Source organism: Fukomys damarensis, unplaced genomic scaffold, assembly GCF_012274545.1.
Source record: "Fukomys damarensis isolate Sample0158 unplaced genomic scaffold, DMR_v1.0_HiC HiC_scaffold_35, whole genome shotgun sequence".
NCBI lineage: Eukaryota > Metazoa > Chordata > Mammalia > Rodentia > Bathyergidae > Fukomys > Fukomys damarensis.
In genome coordinates, this window is record NW_022900947.1 from 39,511,147 (window position 1) to 39,532,689 (window position 21,543).

Genomic DNA, 21,543 nt, shown 5'->3' on the forward strand with positions numbered 1-21,543 from the left:
ATTTCTTCCTGGACTAAGTATGTACATATCTTAGATGATGATATCCAAATAATGTGAAATTTTCAATTAAAGCAGAATTTTAGAATGACAAGTATGAACTTAGGCCATTTAATTGATGATGATTAGCTATTAAATATCTAAGGTCAATTTTAAATGATATTGAATAGTTTTGAATGTCCTGTCAATTTTCAACAGTAAAAAAGTTCAGTTGATTTTTTTTCGTTAAAACGACATCCTAAAATCCAAAACACTAAGCTTTCTGTTCCTAAATTCTTATAACAGAGAAAACATGTTTAACTATGATGATTTTTATAATAGCACCTTTCAACATATTTTATTTCTATTGGTTTAATTTAAAAGTAACAGATCATAATTTTCTGTAAACTTGCAAATAATTTCCTGAATGGAAACATACTATATATTATGATTTTAAAATATACAATGCCTATTCTCCTTTGAAGTTTATAGTCTAGTGGGAGAGAGAGAAATACAAATAAATAATAGCAATATGAGTCAGAATGAAGTTTTCCAGGGGCACATCCAGGGTGAGGGTGTTGGGGAAAGCTCCTTAGAGAAGGTGACATTTGAGATCTGTCAGGATTTGAAGATATGGGGGAAAGGGAAGAAAGAGATGGTAGGGAAAAGCCTTTTGACTAGGTTTTTTTCCGCCCCCCTGGTAAATTTCTTTTACATACTTCAGCAGAACGCTGTTTTGTTCACAAAGTAAACAGTGGTAGTTGTCTCTCTGTAGTGCCTCTAGCCTTGGCCCGGGAGGCCACAAGACAGAATCCAGGTGACACTCTATGCTGAATAGTGCCAAGCTAGCAGATGGAAAACATTACTGGGCCACTTCTGCCCCATTGACTGGATGCCAACATCCCTGTGTGAAAAATGAGGTAAAGGTCACGGGTCTGTGTATTATAGAGTATGATAGTTAATGACACTGGGGATGCTGTCAAGTGATTTGTGGTTGTTAGAAATCCTTCTCCTACTACAGTTCCTTGTTATTTAAACTTGGGAGTAGGAAATACATTTTCTGTAGCAGGGTGAGAAAGAAGTTGGATGACAAAAGGATGTGAAGTGCAAACTAATTATTGAGATAGGCACAGAAAAAGGAAGATATATTGGAAAATGTTATTGTTTTTCTTACCAGGAGCCTGAACTTTTTAAAGTTGATAGTAATAAGAGATAAGAACATAGCACCTTTCTATTCTTTTCCCAAAAGTCAACCTGGAAAACGTACCCAAGCCTTTAAAGCTTTCCTAAGGCCACTGGAGGCAGCAGGTCTAGTAACACCCTGTGTTCAGATTATTTCTCCCTATTTTCTTGATTTTCAGAAAAATCTATATCTATAGATGTTAATTTTTTCTAATAAATTGGAGGTCAGAAAATGAAGTAAAAGTACATAGTTGGAAAGATGGTATAACGGAGAAAGGTTAGCCACTGGTGTCTGTATGACCTTGGCAAGTTTAAATTTTTTCCTCATCTTTGGAGAGGGGATGAATTACTGCCAAACTACCTCATAGGGTAATTTAGAGATCAAAATAGAAATGAGATAGTATGTACTTAAGAGACTGATTGATCAGCTGGAAAAATGCAAGAAGAGTTAAGTTTCTCTTCTTAATGTTAAATAATTATTATAATCTGCATATGTGCAGAAATTTTGACATTTTGATTCATTCTTTTATCCCCAGTGCCTGGCACAGTGCCTGGCAAATATCTGAAGTGTGAGAATTATTAATTGTGTAAATGAAGGAGTGGATCCAAAATAAATCTTAGATTAAGCAATGCTCCTAAGTGCTTTTTGAGAAAACTACCTAAAAGACTAAAGAAAGCCACATTAAACTTCTTTAACCCATCATAGGAACTGATTTAGTTTATGGTGCATCTTACCCATGTTGTATCTGCTTGACACCTTTGTGCATGGAGAGGTCAATAAATATTTAGACTCATGGGTACATGGGTCTAAGAGCAGAGCCAGATTCTAGACAGAAAAATCCCTTCCACTGAGACTACATCTAACTTTGAACTCCTAATTTTGTTCTCTACATTCAATTCCTTCCTTCTGATTTGGCTTTGCTCTCCAGAAGATAAATATGGTTGTGGTTAGAAGTTAAAATCTGCAATTGAATGTAACTCCAACTCAATGAATTCTTTTTTTTTTCAATTTTTATTTTCTATTAGTATAAGTTTGCAGTACATAATTATTACATTCCTCGTGGGGAGTTGGCATATGTATATAACCCACCTTAAATCTTGTTTTTAGTTGTCTTCTCTTTTGCTTCCTCCCTCCACCCTCCATCTCTTTGTCCCCTATTTGCAAAAGATCTACTTCTCTATTTCCTATTACCTATCTTTTATTTTACTCTTTATTTATATTTTTGGATTTCTCATGTAAGAGAAACCATGTGATATGTAAGAATGTGTGTCTAATTTATTTCACTTAAGGTTATGGTCTCAAGGTGCATCCATTTTCCTACAAATGACTCAAGTGCATCCTTCTTTATGGCAGAGTAGTATTCCACCGCATGTAAATACCACATTTTCTTTAACCATTTATCTGTTGATGGACATATAGACTGCTTCCAAGATTTAGCTATTATGAGTTATATGGCTATAAACAAACATGGGTATGTATGTATTGCTGTAATATGATGATTTCTAACTCTTTTGGGAAGATATTTTGTAGTAGAATAGCTGGGTCAAATGGATTTCTTGGCTCTTAACACTGCACTTAGAAAGTCAAGTCACCAGCTTCCAAAGGTGCACTTTCCAGAAGGCATAGGCCTCATTTTGAGGGTGTGGTCTATTGGACAGGATGTTATAGTCCCCCTTGCCCTTTCCATGATTTCAAATTCCAACTAATCTTAGTTTCTTTTCCTTGACTGCAATGAAGTTCTGTGCTAAATCTAGACCAATCTCAACTTTACAGGACTTTATGGATTTTATCTTATGTATTATGATTATATTTAGTGGTTTTCTTTATCATACCTTCAGCTTCATATTCTTTTCTACTGTCTTTTTGCTCTGGTTTTATAGTATGTTTTTCTGTAGACCACTCTGGATATCTTTTGGTATAAGGCAAAATATTAATAAACCCAACTGCAACAGACAATCTAGAAGGTTTCTAGAGTGAACCTGAAGATGGCCAGCAGCCCTGAGTGTAAGCTCTGTCACCACTAGCTGTGGCACACTAATGCCACATGACATTAACTCATTCAAGGGACAACTTCATCCTGATGTTCAGAATGTTTCTCTGAATGAGAGACTGTGGGTGGGGTAAGAATCCTTGTTGCTGAAATCTATAGTCTCAGAGACACTGTCATTCCAATCAATCTGAGGTTCACTTGGAATGTAAATTCCACAGCCAGCACTCTCCTTAAGCATCTAGAACCAACCTGCCAATGAAAACCGACAGTCTCAGTGTGTCTTCTTTCACTAAGTACTTCTGGCTATGTTTCTAAACCCTTTATGCAAGTCTTAGTTATCATAAAGAAGTCTGGAAATGTGAATATTTGCTTACCTCCCCAGTATGAAGAATTCTAAGCTAAGCTTTGGCCCCAGGAAAAGTCCTCCAAGAGGTGATGGCTGGCTTGATCTTTTCTTCTTTAGCAAAAACTGGATAACTAATGCTAAAATCTAAAGGCTTTTCATCTAGCTTATTTTAAGTAACAGATAGTAGTTTAAAGCCTATGAATTATTGGCATATATTAATTGTACAAATTAATGGGTTTACCGTGACATTTCCATATATGCATATGTTGTGCACTGATCATGTCCATGTTCTTCTGCCTTTCTACTCTTCCCTTCTACCATCTTGTGCCCAGATTCTTCTGTCTCTTACCCCGTGTCCCCTACCTGGTCCATAACAACCCCTCTTCTACTTTTGGGTCACTTTTTTAAGGTTTCCACTTATGAGAGAAAACACAATACTTGTCTTTCTGTGTCTGGATAAAAATAGTACAATTCACTTAGAGGTTGAGGGAGGGGAAGAAGGCTTAGGGAAAGTGACATAAAGGAGGCAATCAGTAAATATTTGATGATGAATGGCTGAATGAATAAACAGGAGGCTAAGACACTCATTCTTTATAGAGGTTTGGTTTGGCTTCTTTTGAAAACTGGCTATGTAATATCAAACTGAGACTACTAATTTCTGCTGAAATTTTAAAAACTAAAATAATATAGTCCATGTTTTTTTCAGTAATCACTGGTATTATTTTTATTAAAAGATTATTTTTTTAATACCTCTAGCCATTTCATTTGGCTTCAGCCACTCTAAATGAGGCTTTTAGTGACCCCTGGGAAGTCACTATTAAAGAGTTCCATTGTCCCTTTAACTCAACCCGTCACCACCTCAGGAATCACACACTGGCCCAGATTACCCTAAGGCCTGGTCCCTTTGAATAAGGCAGTGCTTGGTAACTTGGAGACACAGATACAGTTTCTAAATTGTTCTCCTTACCCTCAGAACATCAGCTTGGACTCTGTGCATACTCACCCCATTTGGCCCATGGGTTATACTGCACTTTATCTGGTCTGGCTAAACAGGGCACATGTGATTAATTCCACCTGTGAGCATCTCCACAGTCCTGCTGAGTTATTCTGCTGAAAGCTTCTATTGTTACAACTCAGAACAGAAGCAATGGAATGAAAAGAAGAAGGGAATGGAAGAGAGGGGAAAGTGCCTTTGCCCTTCTGGGTGGCCACCTTTTAAATAGAAATCTATACTTGCTCATATAAATACCACACTCAGTTTGTCAAATTCTCAAATCATATTTATACACTTAAAATGTCTTTATTTCCAAATCACGGATGAAGCACAGATGGGAATATCCATTTTATAACAAAATGAGAAAATCAACAGGAAAGAAAATAGTTTTGTTAATCCATAAAAACTTTTTCAGTTTGATACCAAATAACATAGACATTTCTAAACCAAGAAACACATAAAATAAAGCTGAATATTTGTTGTGCTACTGACGGAGAATGCGTAGTGAGTAAAATTTAGAGATTATTCTTACATAGTAGGGCAGACAGCTCTTTCCCAATTTCCATCAGTTTAATGAAAGCACAGATTTTCACTTCCAGAGTAGACTTTTTAAATTTTGTGCATCTCAGTATATTCTATTATGATACCACCAAAATCTAAAGGCAGAATATCTCCATTATAAACATTTAACATTCAAGTTTTAAAAAAGAAATAAGAAGCTACTCAGTTCATCAGGAAAAACACCATACCGTGAGCTCCTTGAAGACAAGGACAGTTTCATAGTCACCTCTGGTAGTGCATGTGGTAGGCTGCTGGGCACCTCAACAGACATAAGACTTTTAAGTGGAGGTATTTCATTGATCTTATGGATTGAATTCAGAAATAAAAGCTTGCTAAAAGCTAACTTTTATTCTGGATGCATAAATTATGTACTTGATTTGCACATGAACAATTTCTTGTGAAAAAATCTTTTTAGTTATATTCTTAAAATCTAATTAACATGAATGAAATAAATAACTAAAGCTCTTCATTTTCTTCTTCTTCCTTCTCTAGAAAAACTCTACAAATTTTTCCAAAAAAGTACACTTTTATCATCAGATAAAAAAATCCTCCTGTTGAATTGTTGTTACAATAGTTTTTTTCTCATAAAGTAGCCTCTCAATTCCCCTCAGAGATACCAGAAGAATTCTCTGGTTTCAGGAATAGAATATTTCAGTTGTAAGGACCTTATAAGAATATCCAACCCAAGTTCTTCACTTATAGAAAGAAAAACTTGCCCAGACTATACTACTGATTACAGGCATAAAGCTCTACAAGGGTGAGAGCTATCAGTATGTGTCCAATGACTATGCTTGACACATAGCAGACATTCAATAGACACATGTTGGACAAATGACTTCACATGAGCAAAAAATGCCTTCCATGGCACTATGGCTGACCAGTTTTGCAGTGATGCACTGAATGAGAAATAAGAATGTCAGGATCCAAAACTAGTGCTACAGATGTGGACCACAGGATAAAATTATAGGAAGAACCCTAAAACTCCATACTAGCTTATTATTGTGTTGCCTCTAAGGTTTAGGTGATCACATCAGGACTCAGATCCTTCTGGATAGCTAAAACTCTAATTTCTATGTAACTAGGGTAGTCATTACTGCTACTATTTAAAAGTCTTTGGAATACAGGGTGGTACAGGGCTATTAGAAGAAACTTAATGAGATGGAAAGTTTCAAATTTAAGTGACTTGGAAAAGAAAAGAAAAAGCAAAAATGGAGAATGTCAAATTCTGAAGTGGAATTTTTCCTACTGGTAAAAGTATAAAGTTATAAAATAACTCATTTGGTCAAATGAGATGCACACATTTTAATGTTTCAAAATATCAGTGAATTAACTGTTAACCTAATAACTGACAGAATATACATCAGTAAACAGATTCCTTAAGCTTCTAAATGACTGCACTGTCAGATACTGATGGAGAATGCCTAGTGAGTACAACTTACGTATCTTACAAGATATCTTTACACATCTTGTTGAGCCAGTCTTGTCCAGAGCCATAGAGTTGTTTCCCTGGAGTATCTTAAACACAAGCCCTCTGTAAACTAATCCTACCAGCCTACCTTGCTGTTCTTCCCACCCTTTTAGGGGCCTCATCTGTTGACTTCCTTTGGGTGGCTGCTCAGTTTCCCAGCCCCACACATGCTCTCCTTTGTGACTCTATGAGGCACTCTCAGAAACCTGGCACAGGAAAGAGCTGGTCCAGCTCTCAATTGTCCTGGGCAGTGACCTTGGTGCAGTGGTCAACCTGCCTGTACTGGCTTCCTGACAAGCATGGGGAGCACGATTAGAGAGGTCTCTCTCTGCACCAATGTCTCTAATTCCATGTATGCTTAACATTTGTCACTTCAGATAATTCTTTAAATTCCTTACCTGAAAGTTGGGGATGTGTAGAAGAGTGTGAACAAGCAATATACATTTATTTAATAAAAAGTAAAATTTTTTGTGCTAATTCAGATTTCATTATTTTCTTTCAAGGATAGACTAGGGATAGTAAGTATTGAAGTTTTAAGAAAAATGTATAAGAAAAATATTTAGTTTTATCCATTAGCTTTTTGGCCTTAAAAAACATGTCATTATTTTGCTTTTATACATTTAAACAATCAGTCCCCTTTGATAAAGCTAGGTTTTGAGAATTATTTGTTGTGAAACATACTAAAGTACTACTTATCTATCCTGTGGATATATGCTGTCTGCCCAACACAATCAGGGTGTGTGTCATAGCCCTTCAGTTTGTTCAGCTCACTGAATATGGATGAGAGAAGGGAGGGAGGAAATGAAGGGAGAGAGAGGGAGGAGAGGAAAAACTAGAAAAAAGAAAGCTCTTCCCCAGGGTTTGAAGTTTTCCTTGCTCAAGTATTTTATGAGTTTAGTATAAAAGGGGAGTGACTGCCTGGTTTGTTTCAAGTTTGCTGAAATAATTTTCCTTGAATTGTTCTGCCACAGAGTTGATTCCATTACTTTGATGAAATGTCCTCTGGGCTTCTGAGGGTTGGGCCCACAGGCAAACTGGAAAAGGCGGCCAGGCTAGAAGGTGGGTTCTTTTCTGAACCGGTCACTCACAAATGCATGTTAGATATTTTCACACCTGCAGATGAGATTCTGCTGGTCAAATGCAAAGAACGGAAATTTCTAATACTCTGTTTCAGTACAAGAAGAAAGGGGGCTCTCCATAACAAAAAGAATTGTATTATTTTGGGTTTAAGCAAATATCAAATGTTTTAGAGCTATGAATTTTTCCTTCTGATCTGTGTGTGTGTGTGTGTGTGTGTGTGTGTGTGTAAATTATAAGCATTCTAAAATTTCACACTTTCTCTGTTAGGAAAAATATGGAAAAGTTTAACACCAAGCTTCATCTTTGGAAAAATTCTACCAAAGATATTTTAACTCATGTGTACTTACTGCTTTTCATTAACTTGTTCTTCCCACCCTGTCCAACTCTGATGAGTACCACACCCTATTCAATTGCTATAAGAGGCAAGAAAGGAACAGGGCAACACTTTTTGGAGACCAAGTAGTCAGGGGCCCACACAACAGGCTAGAAATTCAATTTTTTTTTTCATGTCCTTTTGAAACATCTTGTGTACACGACCTACTTTAGAGACCTGTTTCTTAAACAGTTCTTGTGTTTAATGACTTGAGTTTGTCCAGAAAGTGTGTTCACTTTGACTCCATTTATTTAGATAATGTTCACATTATCTAAATGAGATTTTGTAGCTTCATTATTTTTGAATAAATTTGGAAGCAATATGTTAGATGTTTTGTTTTGCTTCTGAGATAGTCTTGGGCTGGCCTTGAACTCACTGTGTCGGTGATGGTGAAGTTATGGCACTCATGCTACAGCCAGCTGTTTGTTATCATTAAAAGCTCTAAAAGTTTTGCCATGACTACACTATGCAGTCTAGACTGGCCCTGGACTTGAAACAATCTTCCTGCCTCAGCCTTCTGAGACATGCACTACCATGGCCAACCTGGTAGATATTTAAATTTGTGATTCTAGAATAGAACAAAGCCTTTAGAATTACAGCTACACATAATATATAAGAACTGATTTTGATAAATACTCAAAGGCAGCTCAGTGAAGAAAGGATAATCTTTTCAATGAGTGATGCTGATATTATTGAACATATATGTAAGCAAAAAAAAAAACCCAAAAAACTGCATCTTACTATCTTGTGCCTTAGTTAATGAAAATTAACTCTAAATGGATCATAGATATGAATTTAAGAACTAAAACTCTAAAATTCCTAGAAGAAAAAAACTGCATCTTATTATCTTGTGCCTTAGAGTTAATGAAAATTAACTCTAAATGGATCATAGATATGAATTTAAGAACTAAAACTCTAAAATTTCTAGAAGAAACTATAAGATAAAATAAATCTTAGATAAGATCTAAAAGTTATAATGTACTTTAAAATGACACATTTGGCATCATCAACATTTAAAACTTCTGCTGAGTGAAAAGATACAGTTAAGAGAAGAAAATGACAAACATGGTCTGGGAAAGCTATTTACAATACAGTATCTGATCTATAGATTATATCCAAAACTATAATAAACTCTCAAAACTCAACAATAAGAAGATGACCCACGCTGGACAGATAAGAGGAACACACTGATTATCACTTGCAGGAGTAGCACTTTGGTCCCCCATTTTGGCAACATAGTCTTCAACTGTGGGGCTCTCTTGGGCACCTTAGCAACACTACAGCCATTGCAGGACCCACAGATGGGTTTAGAGGATTTGGAACATCTACTACTTCAGGTTCTATATTCAGTCTTTTTGCCACAGTGAACACAGACACTACTGTACTTGGTGGTATTCAAAACAAAGCTTTTTGATTCAGTACTGGTTTGGTTTTAGCACAAGAGGAACTAGGACTGGTTTAGGTATTGATTTAGGAACTGGACTGGGATCTGGAGGATTTAACACAGAGTAGCAGCAACAGCTGCTAGCTGTAGGTTATAGTTGTCTGCCCAATAATAAAGTTGAAGGTAGGCTAGTGCTTTAGTTTTCAACAAAAAAGAAACAAATATTCAAAGCCAAGAGTAGCAGTAGGTAGAATCATTGCATAAAGTTGTGGGAAGAAATCAGACCCTTACTGTAAATGTAAAGGGTATTAAAACATTGCTAGATGATCAGACCAGACAGAAGTTGTCATTTATGTTGCTGAGCATTCTCCAAATGGTACCTCAAGAAGAGTTCCAGCTATACTATATGCCCATTTTGAATAAGCCACCATAAAACACAATTGTAGCAACTTGGTATAACCCTTTCTATGACCAGAACAGAACTTTTTCCTGCACAGATCAACACAGTCTCCTGCCAATGCTGATCCTATTATTGGTATAAACCAAGTGAATAACTCTAAGTCTGAAAAGCTGATACCAAAGGTATGTTTCAAAGAACTTTCCCAAAGACTGAAGGTTCAAGATCAGATGATTAATCAGTATCACACAAAACTAGATATCAAATCTGAAGATATTGGTCTACTACAGAAGAATCAAACTATTAGTATGGCCAAAATTGCACGTTATAAGAGAAAACTCAGGGATCCTTCCTGTAGAACCTTACAAATCCTAAGCAAGCAGGAAACTCAAAGAGTGGTTATGCCATCCCGGCTGATGAAGAGCAGTTCTTAACTAAATACAATTCACTGTGAATTAAATGCATCTCATCTACTCAGTTCAAGAACAGGCTAAATGAACTGATGTTCCAAATCAGGATGCAAAATCATTTTGGAGCAGCCAAATTTGAAGAAAAATATTATGATAAATCAAGCAGCAATAGAAACAACAGGAAGGCCTTAGCCACTTGATTAGCATCATAAAGAATGATCTAGAAGATACAAACTTGGTAGAACAAGTACTGAATAAAACTATCCATATCAGAGGTGGTGCCATTAGGTAACACTTTGAAATGCAAAAGGATTTCCTTAAAATGAAACTGGCCACGTGGAAAAGAAAGAAAATGATCTTCTCTTGGTTTGGATTTATTTTTATTTTTTTATTTTTTGGTACCGGGGATCAAACTTGGACCCTTGAGCTTGTGAGGCAGGCGCCAGAACCACTGAGCTAAATCCCCAGCTGTCTTTTGGTTTAGATTTTTGAGAAAGTCATGAACAAATTACTGTTCACTAAATTTGAAATAAAATAGTCACCATATAGCTCTTCAAAAAATAATCTTCATCATCACAAAACCAAAGAAAACAATCTGAAGTTCATGTGGAATCAGAAGAGACCTAGAGTAACAAAAGCAATCCTGAGCAACAAAAGCAAGGTAGGAGGAATCACAATTCTGGACTTCATGGTATATTACAAAGCTACAATCATTAAAAACAGCATGGTACTGGCAAAAACAAAAATTAAAAAAAAAAAAAAACTCAGACAAATGGACTAATGGGACAGAATACAGGAACCAGAAATAACTCCAAGCTGATCTTTGAGAAAGGGGCCCAAAACTTACATTTGAGGAAAGATTGCCTCTAACAAATAGTTCTAGGAAAATTGGTTATCTAAATGTAATAATACATAAGATCCTAATAAGATTACTGACATTTAGAAATGAGAAGAAAGGAGCTAAAGGTGTAGGGAAGGTGGGATGGGTAGGGGAAGGGTAATAAAGGAAAAGAAAAAAATGTGAGATAATCTAGACCTGTATCTTTCACCATGTTCTAAACCAAAATCAAAATGGATAAAAAAATCTAAATGTTAACACAGAAACAATCTGTTGGAAGACAAAATAGCTAAAACTCTTGAAGACATGGGTGTAAATAAGCAAGGACTTTGTGAACAGAATCTCAATTGCACAAGAAATAACACCAAGAATCAACAGAGGTGATCACATCAAATTAAAAAGATTCTGTACAGCAAAGGAAACAACCAAAAGGGTAAAGAGACAACCTAAAGAATATTAAAAAGAAAAAATAGTTTGCCAGCTATTCCTATACAAAGGACTAATATTTAGAATAAAGAGCTAAAAATTTTAGACCATCCAAAATAAAAGACCCAATCAAAAAATGGGCAACTGAACAGAACAGACATTTCTCAGAAGAAGAAATACAAATGGCCAATAAATATATAAAAAGTGTTCACTATCAAGGCCTTTAGAGAAATGTAAATTAAAACAACACTTAGATTGCATCTTACTGGAGAAAGAATGGCTATCTTTAAGAAATCAGAAAACAACAATGGATAACAGACTACTTTTACACTGTTAGTGGGAAAGTTAAACTTATACAACTATAATGTAAATCATTATGGTGCTTCCTGAAAAACTAAAACAAAAAATTCCAGTTGACCCAGATATTCCCCTCCTATATAAATTCCCCAGAGTTAAAAACATATTACCCATGTTTACAGCAGAACAATTCACAATAGTTAAATCTTCGAAGTTGCCAAGTTATCAACAGGTAAACAGATAAAGAAAATGGGATATTAACATACAATGGAGTACTACTCTGCCACAAAGAAGGATAAACTTGAGTTATTTGTAGGAGAATGGATGTACCTTGAGGCCACAATGTTATGTGAAATAAGTAAGATATATATGCATGGTTTCTCTCATACGAGAAACTCAAAATATAAATAAAGAACAAAATAAAAGATAATAAAAAAAGAGAGAGATGGAGAGAGCAGGCAGGGAGGTTAGAAAAAATGCAGCTAGGAGGAAAGGGAAGAGGAAGAGACATAAAAAGAACTAAGTTGTGTTATGTACATGTACCACTCCTCACAATGAATGTAATCATTATGTACTGTGAACATATAACTAATTAAAAACAAAAACTATAAAGAACTTCAAAATATTTCCATCTAAAAACTGTATTTACTCTTTAAGTATATAATTAACAAAATGTACGTACTGTTGTATATTCTTATAACAGCATTTTTTAAACAGCACAGTAGTGATTATTTTCCATTCTGCTTTCTACAGCAAGAAATACATATAATTTGTAAATAATAAACTGTATAATTATTTGGATGTTGGGATTTCTACTTTAGAATGTAAATATACATCAGTTTTTCACATACGTGAATTCATCTGTAGGAAGAGTAAAAAAAAATCCAAATGTATTTAATGACTAATGTTTTCTTTTTGTTCTATAAAGATTTCAAAATACATTTTTATTATTTTATTGCCTTGGAATTTACAGGACACATCTAAAGAATTAGGATATAACAAAATTACTTTTTTCACAAGCTTTTTATTAATCCTTTATTTCTAAAAATGATGAAACTTTAAATAAATTTTTAATTTTTAATTACTTAAAAACTAATGGGACAATGATAAAAAATTTGAACAGACATTTTGGCTAAGAAGATATACAAATGGCAAGTACATAAAATGATATGAAATATCATTAGTCACCAGAGAAATGTACAATTAGAACCACAATGAGATATTACACATCTATTTGAATGGTTCTAAAAAAGAAACTGACAACACTAAGTGCTAGAAAGAGATGGAGAACTAGAACCCTCATATACTGCTGGTGAGAATGTAAAATGATATAAACATTTTGGCAAAAATATGGCATTTTTATAAAGTCAAACATATACTCACTATATATGACCTAGTAATGCCAATACTGGGCATATATATACACAAGTAAAATTAAAGCTCATGTTCACACAAAAACCCCTATATATGAATATTTATAATGGATTTATTCATTATTTAAAAGACTAAAAAGCAACTGAAATATCCTTCAACTGGTAATGGATAAATGAACCAGTGTCTCCACATAATGGAAGATTGCTAAACTTGAATAACTTTTAACTTACAGAACATCAGTGGATCTCAGATGCATCATTCGAAGTGAAAGAGGCCACATTCAAAAGGCTACATGCTGCATAATTCCATTCCAATGCTATATGGGTAAAGGTAAGATCATAATAACAGAAAAAGAAAAGTGATTGCCAAGGGCTTATGGTGGGAGAGAGAGAGAAAGGGACAGTATGGGGAAATTTTGGGGGGTGATGGAACAGTGCTATATCTGAATTGTGTTGGTTACCCAACTGTGTTCACTCATCAAAATTCAGAGAAGTTTTACAACAAAAAAGTAAAGTTTACTATATATATAAACTAAAAATCAAGAAAGTAATATTTCATATAAATATCTACCAATAGGAGAAGATGAAAAACTTATGGGGAAAAGCAATAAAATATAAAAAAGAATAAAGTGGGACAGGAATTTAGTTCAGTGGTTCTGCTGCCTGTCTCACAAGTGCAAGGACCCAAGTTTGATCCCAAGTACTAAAAGAAAAGAATAAGGTAAGTTTTGTATATAATTGCAAGAAAAGATTTCTAAGAGAACAACAAGTTGTAGAAGTTTAGGCATAAGGTGATTCTATCTTAAGGAATGTATGTACATGTATGTTATTAATTACAGAGGAGAAAATATGGAGACATAGTCCCCCAAAATAGAGATTTTCTAGGAATTTTCATGTTAAGAGACTTTCATTTTCTATGAGTTATTATAAAATGTATATTTTAAAGTATTTTTTCATAATGCAGAATTAATTATAAGGATGCAGTACCTGAAGTCTTAAGCTGAAGATATGCATGCATTTTCCAATAAAAGCATGTAATTTAGCTGACTTCAAGCCAAGCACTTTAAAATAGGTTTAGCAATAACTTGAAATGGAAGCTTGATTTTAAGTTTAGAGTTAGGTTTGTGAGTAGACTGGTAGGCTCCCTTCAGCTAACATATGTATGTCATTTACCAAAATGCAACCCAACAGTACGTTATAGAAGCAGTCGGCTTGCCAATCAGCAACTGATTGTCAATGCTAAAAGCATGTTTAACCAATGAACACTGAATACCATTATGAGACATTCTGTAAGAACAAGTGCATGTAAAACACAGCTTTTCACAGCTTGAGAGTTTTACATCTTTTGGGCTATTTAAGTTTAAAACTACATATATATCTATTATAGGACAGAGAACTCATTCTGGCCAAGTAAGGCCAAGGAAAAAAACTGACAACAAGTATGGCATCAGTGCAACCGTGAACATGCTGTCACAATTTTAACAAAACCTGAGAAATCTGTATTTTGGAAATTTTTCTTTAGTGTAAGCCAGAAATTTTGGAAATTTTTATTAAGATTACATTCAGTTTTTTAAAAATGGCAGTGCTATGCACCTTTTCAAGAGTGCTGGCCAATGTTAGGCTGTAAATGTATTATTTTTTGAAAATTAATTGGAAACACAAATTTACTCTAGAAGAGCCATGTGTTTCCAAAATTTTTCTTCACAAGAACAGCATGCTGAAGAGCTACTTCTGAAAAGAAAACTGAAGAGAAAAAGCCACATTTTCTGATTTACTAAGCTATTGGCAGGCATGCACTGAGATCCAGTAAAAGAACTCCACCTCTCTGCAGCTGGCAAAGCCTTTAAAGAACCTGGATGGTGTTCTGCAGACCAGGGAGTCTCCCCAAGTGAAATCACCTTTGGTTGGCCCAGTCTCAACTGTAAAGGTGACTGGATTTTCTCGGATACAATTTTTCAGATTAATAACTGGGTTCCTCTGTCTTTCTTTATAAATGTTAATGTGTTCACAGAAGAGATTGTTTTAAATGGCTCTCATCCTAACAGAGTTTCATGTAGCAATCATACCTTCTGCCGGAAGCTATTGAGCCTTGTCTATTATGAGTTTCACACTCAGTACAACAGGACAGGAAGAAAGAACACAGAAATGAAAAACAGTATGTGATTGTTTTATATATGTGATATCTATTTATCTATAATCTATATTAATACAGAGTATTTATATATCTATCATATATATCTCACATAAAGTATTTTAATATCGACAAAAACCTCCTATAGATTCTCAAGGTGAAAGTTTGGTTAGAATTTGAATTTGTCTTTCTCTAACCACACACCAGTCCACATGATTGGGTTCATTCAAACTAAATTTTAATTTTCTACAATGCAATAAAAATGAAATAATCAGATTCTAACAATGTTTCATTATGAAAACTTTTTAGTATATAAAATGGAAAGCATATCACTGGGTTTAACACAAAAAATATACTTTGCTTTCCTCTAATTACATTGGCTGAAATTTTCTTTAAGATCCTCTAAGTAATCCCTATTTTGTAAGTTAGTTACCTTTTCTGCAAACCTGAGCTGCAAGTTCTCACTCATTGCCTCCGAGCAGGTTCAGGAATTCCCAGCACTGCTGTAACATCATACTTTCTTAATGGCTTACACCTTACTGATGGATTTTGTAAGTAATCTTTATCAAGAGTAAAAATGATAACTAATTTTTAAAATGAAGGCTAAAAGATTTTAAACTTTTTGATACAAAATCTTTTGTGAATGGGATAAAAACCTTGCTTGAATTTAAATAAATGCTTAGGTTTTGCATGTTTACTTATTTCCCTTATTTGGTGAAGGGGAAAGAAAGAAAACCACAGGGACTATTCAGTCTATAAATCTGCCACTAGACATATGCTGTGAGTATTTTCATAAAGACTCTTATTATGTGGTCCTCAAGCAGCATATCCATGCCAGATGGGTGAACTGGAATATAAAACATCTCTCAGAAGAAGCTATTATTGGGTCAGTATTATGCTAATTAAAAGGGCTTATACAGCCATCTGTGGGACTCCCCAATGGCAGAGGCTTATTTCTAGAATCCTCAGTGCTTCTGCACCCTATCTTGCCTCCTGTAGTTTGGGGATGCTTGAGATGTTCTCACAGACAGTGCTGGTGACAAAGGTACTGGGGAACACAGTGCACTAATAAGATATTTTTAACACTGGATAGGGATTTACAACCATTGCACATGACTTCGTTTGCTTCAAGACTTAGTGCAGTTGCTCTAACAACAATTCTATGCAGAATACCATATTACATGTACCGATTTACTACTGTCTGTGCACAGTAACAACGGCATTTAAATCAGTGGATGAGGTGTCCAGTATGAGTAAGTGAGTAACTTGTGTACCAAGTCCCTAAGTTTTGGGAAGTGTAAGAATTTAGTTTTGCAAGAGTAAGTATTGGGCAAGGATGACATTAACCAGGAAAAGGAGCCACATCTTCTCTGCCTTTGAAAATAAGAATTCACTTTGCACCTGTGGTTTATGGTTGGTTTGATGTAGTCTTTCCAAAATCCATAAATTACTACTTCAAAAACTGTGTCTCACCACTTCAATAATACAACTACTTGTAACTGTTGGTGCTAAAATTCTTAGTTTTATTCTTGCCAACCATTCAACAGCACAACCCTATTTCCCAGGGCTTATCCAGCTCTTCATTTTTATTATGTTGCTCCCAGGGGTTCATTTATTTTTGTATTTGTCCTCTTTTCAGGATAACAGCATAAATGGTGCATAAATGTTTCACTTTGTTAATACAAGCTGAGGGACAAATAGGCCCTGTCAAAAAGATAAACATGTCTCAAACATACTTAAGAGCCAAGCTGGGGTCTCATAGGTCTAATTAAAGCACAGACATGCTTCTCTCCAAGTAGTACTTCTTTTCTCACAGGCTCTCTGATGTGGCCTGCAAAGCCTGACTTGGTGGAAATGCCAAATCTGTAAGTATATAAAGTCTTCACACTGGTCTCAAAAACCTGATATCACAGACATTTATTTCCACGTGGTAGTTTAAGCCTTTTTCAAAAACTCAAAATCTCTGACAACAATGGGCCCTTGTTCTCAAAGAGATACAACCAGCTAGTTCTGAGTGAGGATGCCTGTCCCTGGGTATGACTCAGCGTGGTTCAACATACTATGGTTTTTGCCTTTCTCAATCCAATAAAAAGAAGAAAGAGAAGTACATACTGAACTTTTTGGAATTGTAACTTTAAGAAAGGTTCTAAATATCTCAATAAACAAATTGAAAAACAGCCTTCAAAAAACATGTATGGAAAAGTTTTGGTATCTGACGAAATTCTATCTGAAAAAGTCTCTACATATTAGATTAGTTTCCTCTGTATTTTACCCAGCCCATTTTTTTTTCCAGCTGAATGTTACCATTTTATTCTGTGTTCTTATATTTATGCAAGTGTTAGATTTCTAAAAGCAGAAACATAATGGAGCCTCAGAATCATTTCACTTTTCAAGCAGCCTCTTGTGGTTTTTCCTTTGGACTCTGTGGTTGCCATCCAAAAGCTATTCTAGTTGGTCTTGGAGCAAGGCTGTGTTGAATCTCTAAAGCTGGAATTGTCTTTATGACACAGAAACCAGAGAGTTCATATACTTTACAAGTTAGAACAATCATGGGGCCACAGGAACTATTTCTAAAAATCACTTTGCCATTCCAGTCCTTGGCAGTAGGTTTGGCTACCAATAAAACATAATTCTATTATACATGAATAATGTGGCTTCTGATTATACAAAGCAGGGGTGCGAAGCGGGGAAAACATCTCAATAAAGCACTGCTTCAAAAAGTGGTGAAGGCAACCACAGATCAGATAGAACTAGGAAAGGCACTGTGGGGAACCAGATGAAGCCCACATCAGTAAAGAGTGAAGTAAAAGTGATGGCTTCAAGCCAAAAGGAGGCAGGAAACAGATGGCAGCAAATTTAAAGTGTCACGATTAGGCTGGAAATCTTAGGTGGCTGTCAACTAACATATATAAATGAATTAGAGAGACAACATACAAGTAACAATGCTGAGAAAAGAAATAAGCCATATGGAACCAGATGAAGCCCACATCAGTAAAGAGTGAAGTAAAAGTGATGGCTTCAAGCCAAAAGGAGGCAGGAAACAGATGGCAGCAAATTTAAAGTGTCACGATTAGGCTGGAAATCTTAGGTGGCTGTCAACTAACATATATAAATGAATTAGAGAGACAACATACAAGTAACAATGCTGAGAAAAGAAATAAGCCATATATAATATACCAAAACATGAGGGTTAGAGCAGGAGAAAGATGTTAAAGTATATTAAAGGTCTCACTGTATACAAAGCAATTGGTAAACAGTTTTATTTTTAATACTGCTCCTCTTTTGTATACACACACACACATACAAGGTCTCATTAGGATACACACTAGGCTTGAGGGGAAATATCTGTGTACTGGACTATTTAAAAAAATTTTTAAAACATGAACTCCTTCTACAAATAGTTTTTAAATAAATTTTTTAAATGTTAAAAAATAGCAAATGGTCCTAAATATATTGGCAAAATATGGAATTTCTCTTACTTTTATACACTGATAAAGCTGATTGTATGCTCCTGCACTGGGTAAGTAGAACAGCACAATTAATATTAGACATGGTGGCAGCCCTGATGTCCTGTTTATCTCCTTTAAGGAAGAACTTGCCTCTGAGTATTTCTAAAGGAGTGTTAACAGTGGACAGCCTCCAGCAGTCAAGCCATTGGTACCCTCCTCTGCTTCAGAGCCCAGGACTTAGCCCTCCTAGAGAAGGAAGTTCCAGTCAGTGACTGAAGGTGGGAAGAGCTCTACTCTTGGTAATTTCCTCCTGAGTTTCTTCTAATAGGCGATCTTTCATCTTTCTCCGGACTCCCCCTTGGCTTGCTCAGGCCTTTGTTGGACCTTACGAGGTCTGTTCCAGGACTCGCTCCCTTTCTCCCCTTGCTTTTCCTGCTTTTCCCTCTGCTGTCTGATGGATGTCACAGCTGAGGCTCTCTCCCTGCCCTTTTATACTGAGTCACTTCTAACGGTCCCAGCACCTGCCCAGCAACAAGATGCCTTTTTGGGGGTTCATACATTCCAAAGGCAATCTTATTCTTCTTCCTTTTACAGAATTCCTCTCTCCACTCCTACTCTGAAATCGTTTGCCAGTCATTTTTGTTAAATCGTATGTCCTGACTTTATTGGCTGTGTAGAAAGCAGGAACATGATCCAAACTGTCCCAATCATTACTGTAATTTATAATAAATTATCCTGCATCCACTCATTATGTTGTGTGTACTAGCTCAGGTAGATTTCTATTCTTGTTACCACATTCCCTAATGATTACATTTAATGATCAAGTCTCTCATATCAAGTGTTCTTATACACTGTACTTTATTAGATGAAAGCTACTGAGAACCAAGCTGAAAAGAAAGTATTTATAAATAATACCATTTCCCAGTGATTTTCATCATAATAAAAGTCAAGTTTATACCTTTAAAAAGTCTGATCCCAAGAAATGAGGACAGCTTGAGGTTTGGGATTAAGCAATGATTTGGGATCTGAAGGTTTATTATTTATTTATTTATTTATTTTTCCTCATTGAGTTTATTGGTACATTTTAGGTATACATTACAGTTACATTCATTATTGGGATCTTGTACCTTTACATGACAGGTCTTGGTTCTCATTTTTTCCCCTTCTCCCTGAACTCCCTTCACCCCTTCCTCCCCTCCCCATTTACAAACATTTTATTTCCATTTTTCCATTTTCTCCTATTTTTTACCTTTCCCTTATTACCTTTCCCCTACCCTTTCCACTTTCCCTACACCTTTAGCCCTTTTCTTCCTATTTCACACTTTTAATTATCCCATTAGGATCTTGTGTACTTTTATAGTTTTTCACACTAGAGAAACTATTCAGTATTTACACATGTGTGATTTATTTATTTCACTTATGAGTATATCCTCAATATGTATCCATTTTCCTATGAATGAATCTAATTTCTCATTCTTTATGGCTGAGTAGCATTCCATTTTATAGAAAAACCAAATCTTCTTTACCCAGTCTCCAACTGAGGGCAAATGGGGTGTTTCCAAATTTTAGCTATTACAAACGGTGCCGCTATAAACATAGGTGTGCATATATCATTGTGATATGATTCTTTTAATTCTTTTGGAAAGTTACACAGGAGAAGGATGGCTGGGTCAAATGGAACCTCTAGTCCCAGCTCTTTGAGGCATATTGATTTCCATACTGGTTGCACCAGTCTGCACTCCCACCAACAATGGAGAAGGGTTCCTTTCTACCCACAACCCCGCCAACATTTGTTATTGTGTGATTTCTTGATAGCAGCCATTCTTTGTGGGGTGAGGTGGAATCTCAATGTTGTTTTCATCTGCGTCTCTCGAATGACCAGTGATGTGGAACATTTTTTCATATACTTACTTGCTGCTTTTACTTCTTTGTCTGAGAAATGTCTGTTCATTTCAGATGCCCATTTTTGAATTGGGTCCTTATATTTGGAGGGGGGGCTGGTTGTTTTCAGTTCTTTATATATTCTAGATAATAGTCCTGAATCTGAGGAGCAGCTGGTAAAATTTTTTTCCCACATGGTAGGTTGTCTCTTATTCTGCTGATGGTTTCTTTTGCAGTGCAAAAGCTTTTTCATGAGATGAGATCCCAGTTGTTGATTCTTTCTGCTAGTTCCTGTGCTACTGAGGATTTGTTCATAAAGTCTTTTCCTATGCCAATGACTTCAAAAGTTCTGCCTAACTTATCTTCTAGCAGGTTTAGTGTTTCTGTTTTAATATTTAGATCTTTAATCTGCTTGGATGTTAATTTAGTGCATGGTGAAAGATAAGGGTCTAGTTTTAATCTTTGGCAGGTTGAGATCCAGTTTTTCCAACAGCATTTATTAAAGAAGCTATCTTTCCTCCAGTAGGGATGGTCAGCTCCTTTGTCAAAGATGAGGTAGCTGAGTACATCTGGAGTTGTTTTTGTGTTTTCCAGTCTGTTCCACGGATCCTCTGGTCTGTTTCTTTGCCAGTACCATGCTGTTTTTATCACAGTGGCTTTGTAGTATAGTTTCAAATTGGGAACAGTTATACCCGCTGCCATATCTTTGTTGCCTAGGATGGCTTTTGCTATTCTAGGTCTCTTATGGTTCCAAATGAATTTTTGGATTATTTTTTCTAGTTCTGTGAAATACAGTGTTGGAATTTCAATTGGTATTGCATTGAATTTGTATAGCAGTTTTGGCAGTATGGCCATTTTCACTAAGTTGATTATTCCTACCCAAGAGCAGGGGATATCTTTCTATTATATCCTCTTCTATCTCTTTTTTCAGAGTGCTGTACTTTTCATTGTAGAGGTCTTTTGCTTCTTTCATTAGGTTGATTCTT

At 35.6% G+C, this 21,543-nt stretch overlaps 1 protein-coding gene and 1 pseudogene across 1 annotated transcript in view; one reads left to right on the forward strand and one right to left on the reverse strand.

The window, feature by feature from the left end:
* Window positions 1–21,543, reverse strand: part of Scfd2 (sec1 family domain containing 2) — a 419,781-nt gene that overhangs the window by 126,775 nt on the left and 271,463 nt on the right. The window lies entirely within an intron of this gene.
* Window positions 8,506–10,454, forward strand: LOC109118560 (annotated as a pseudogene).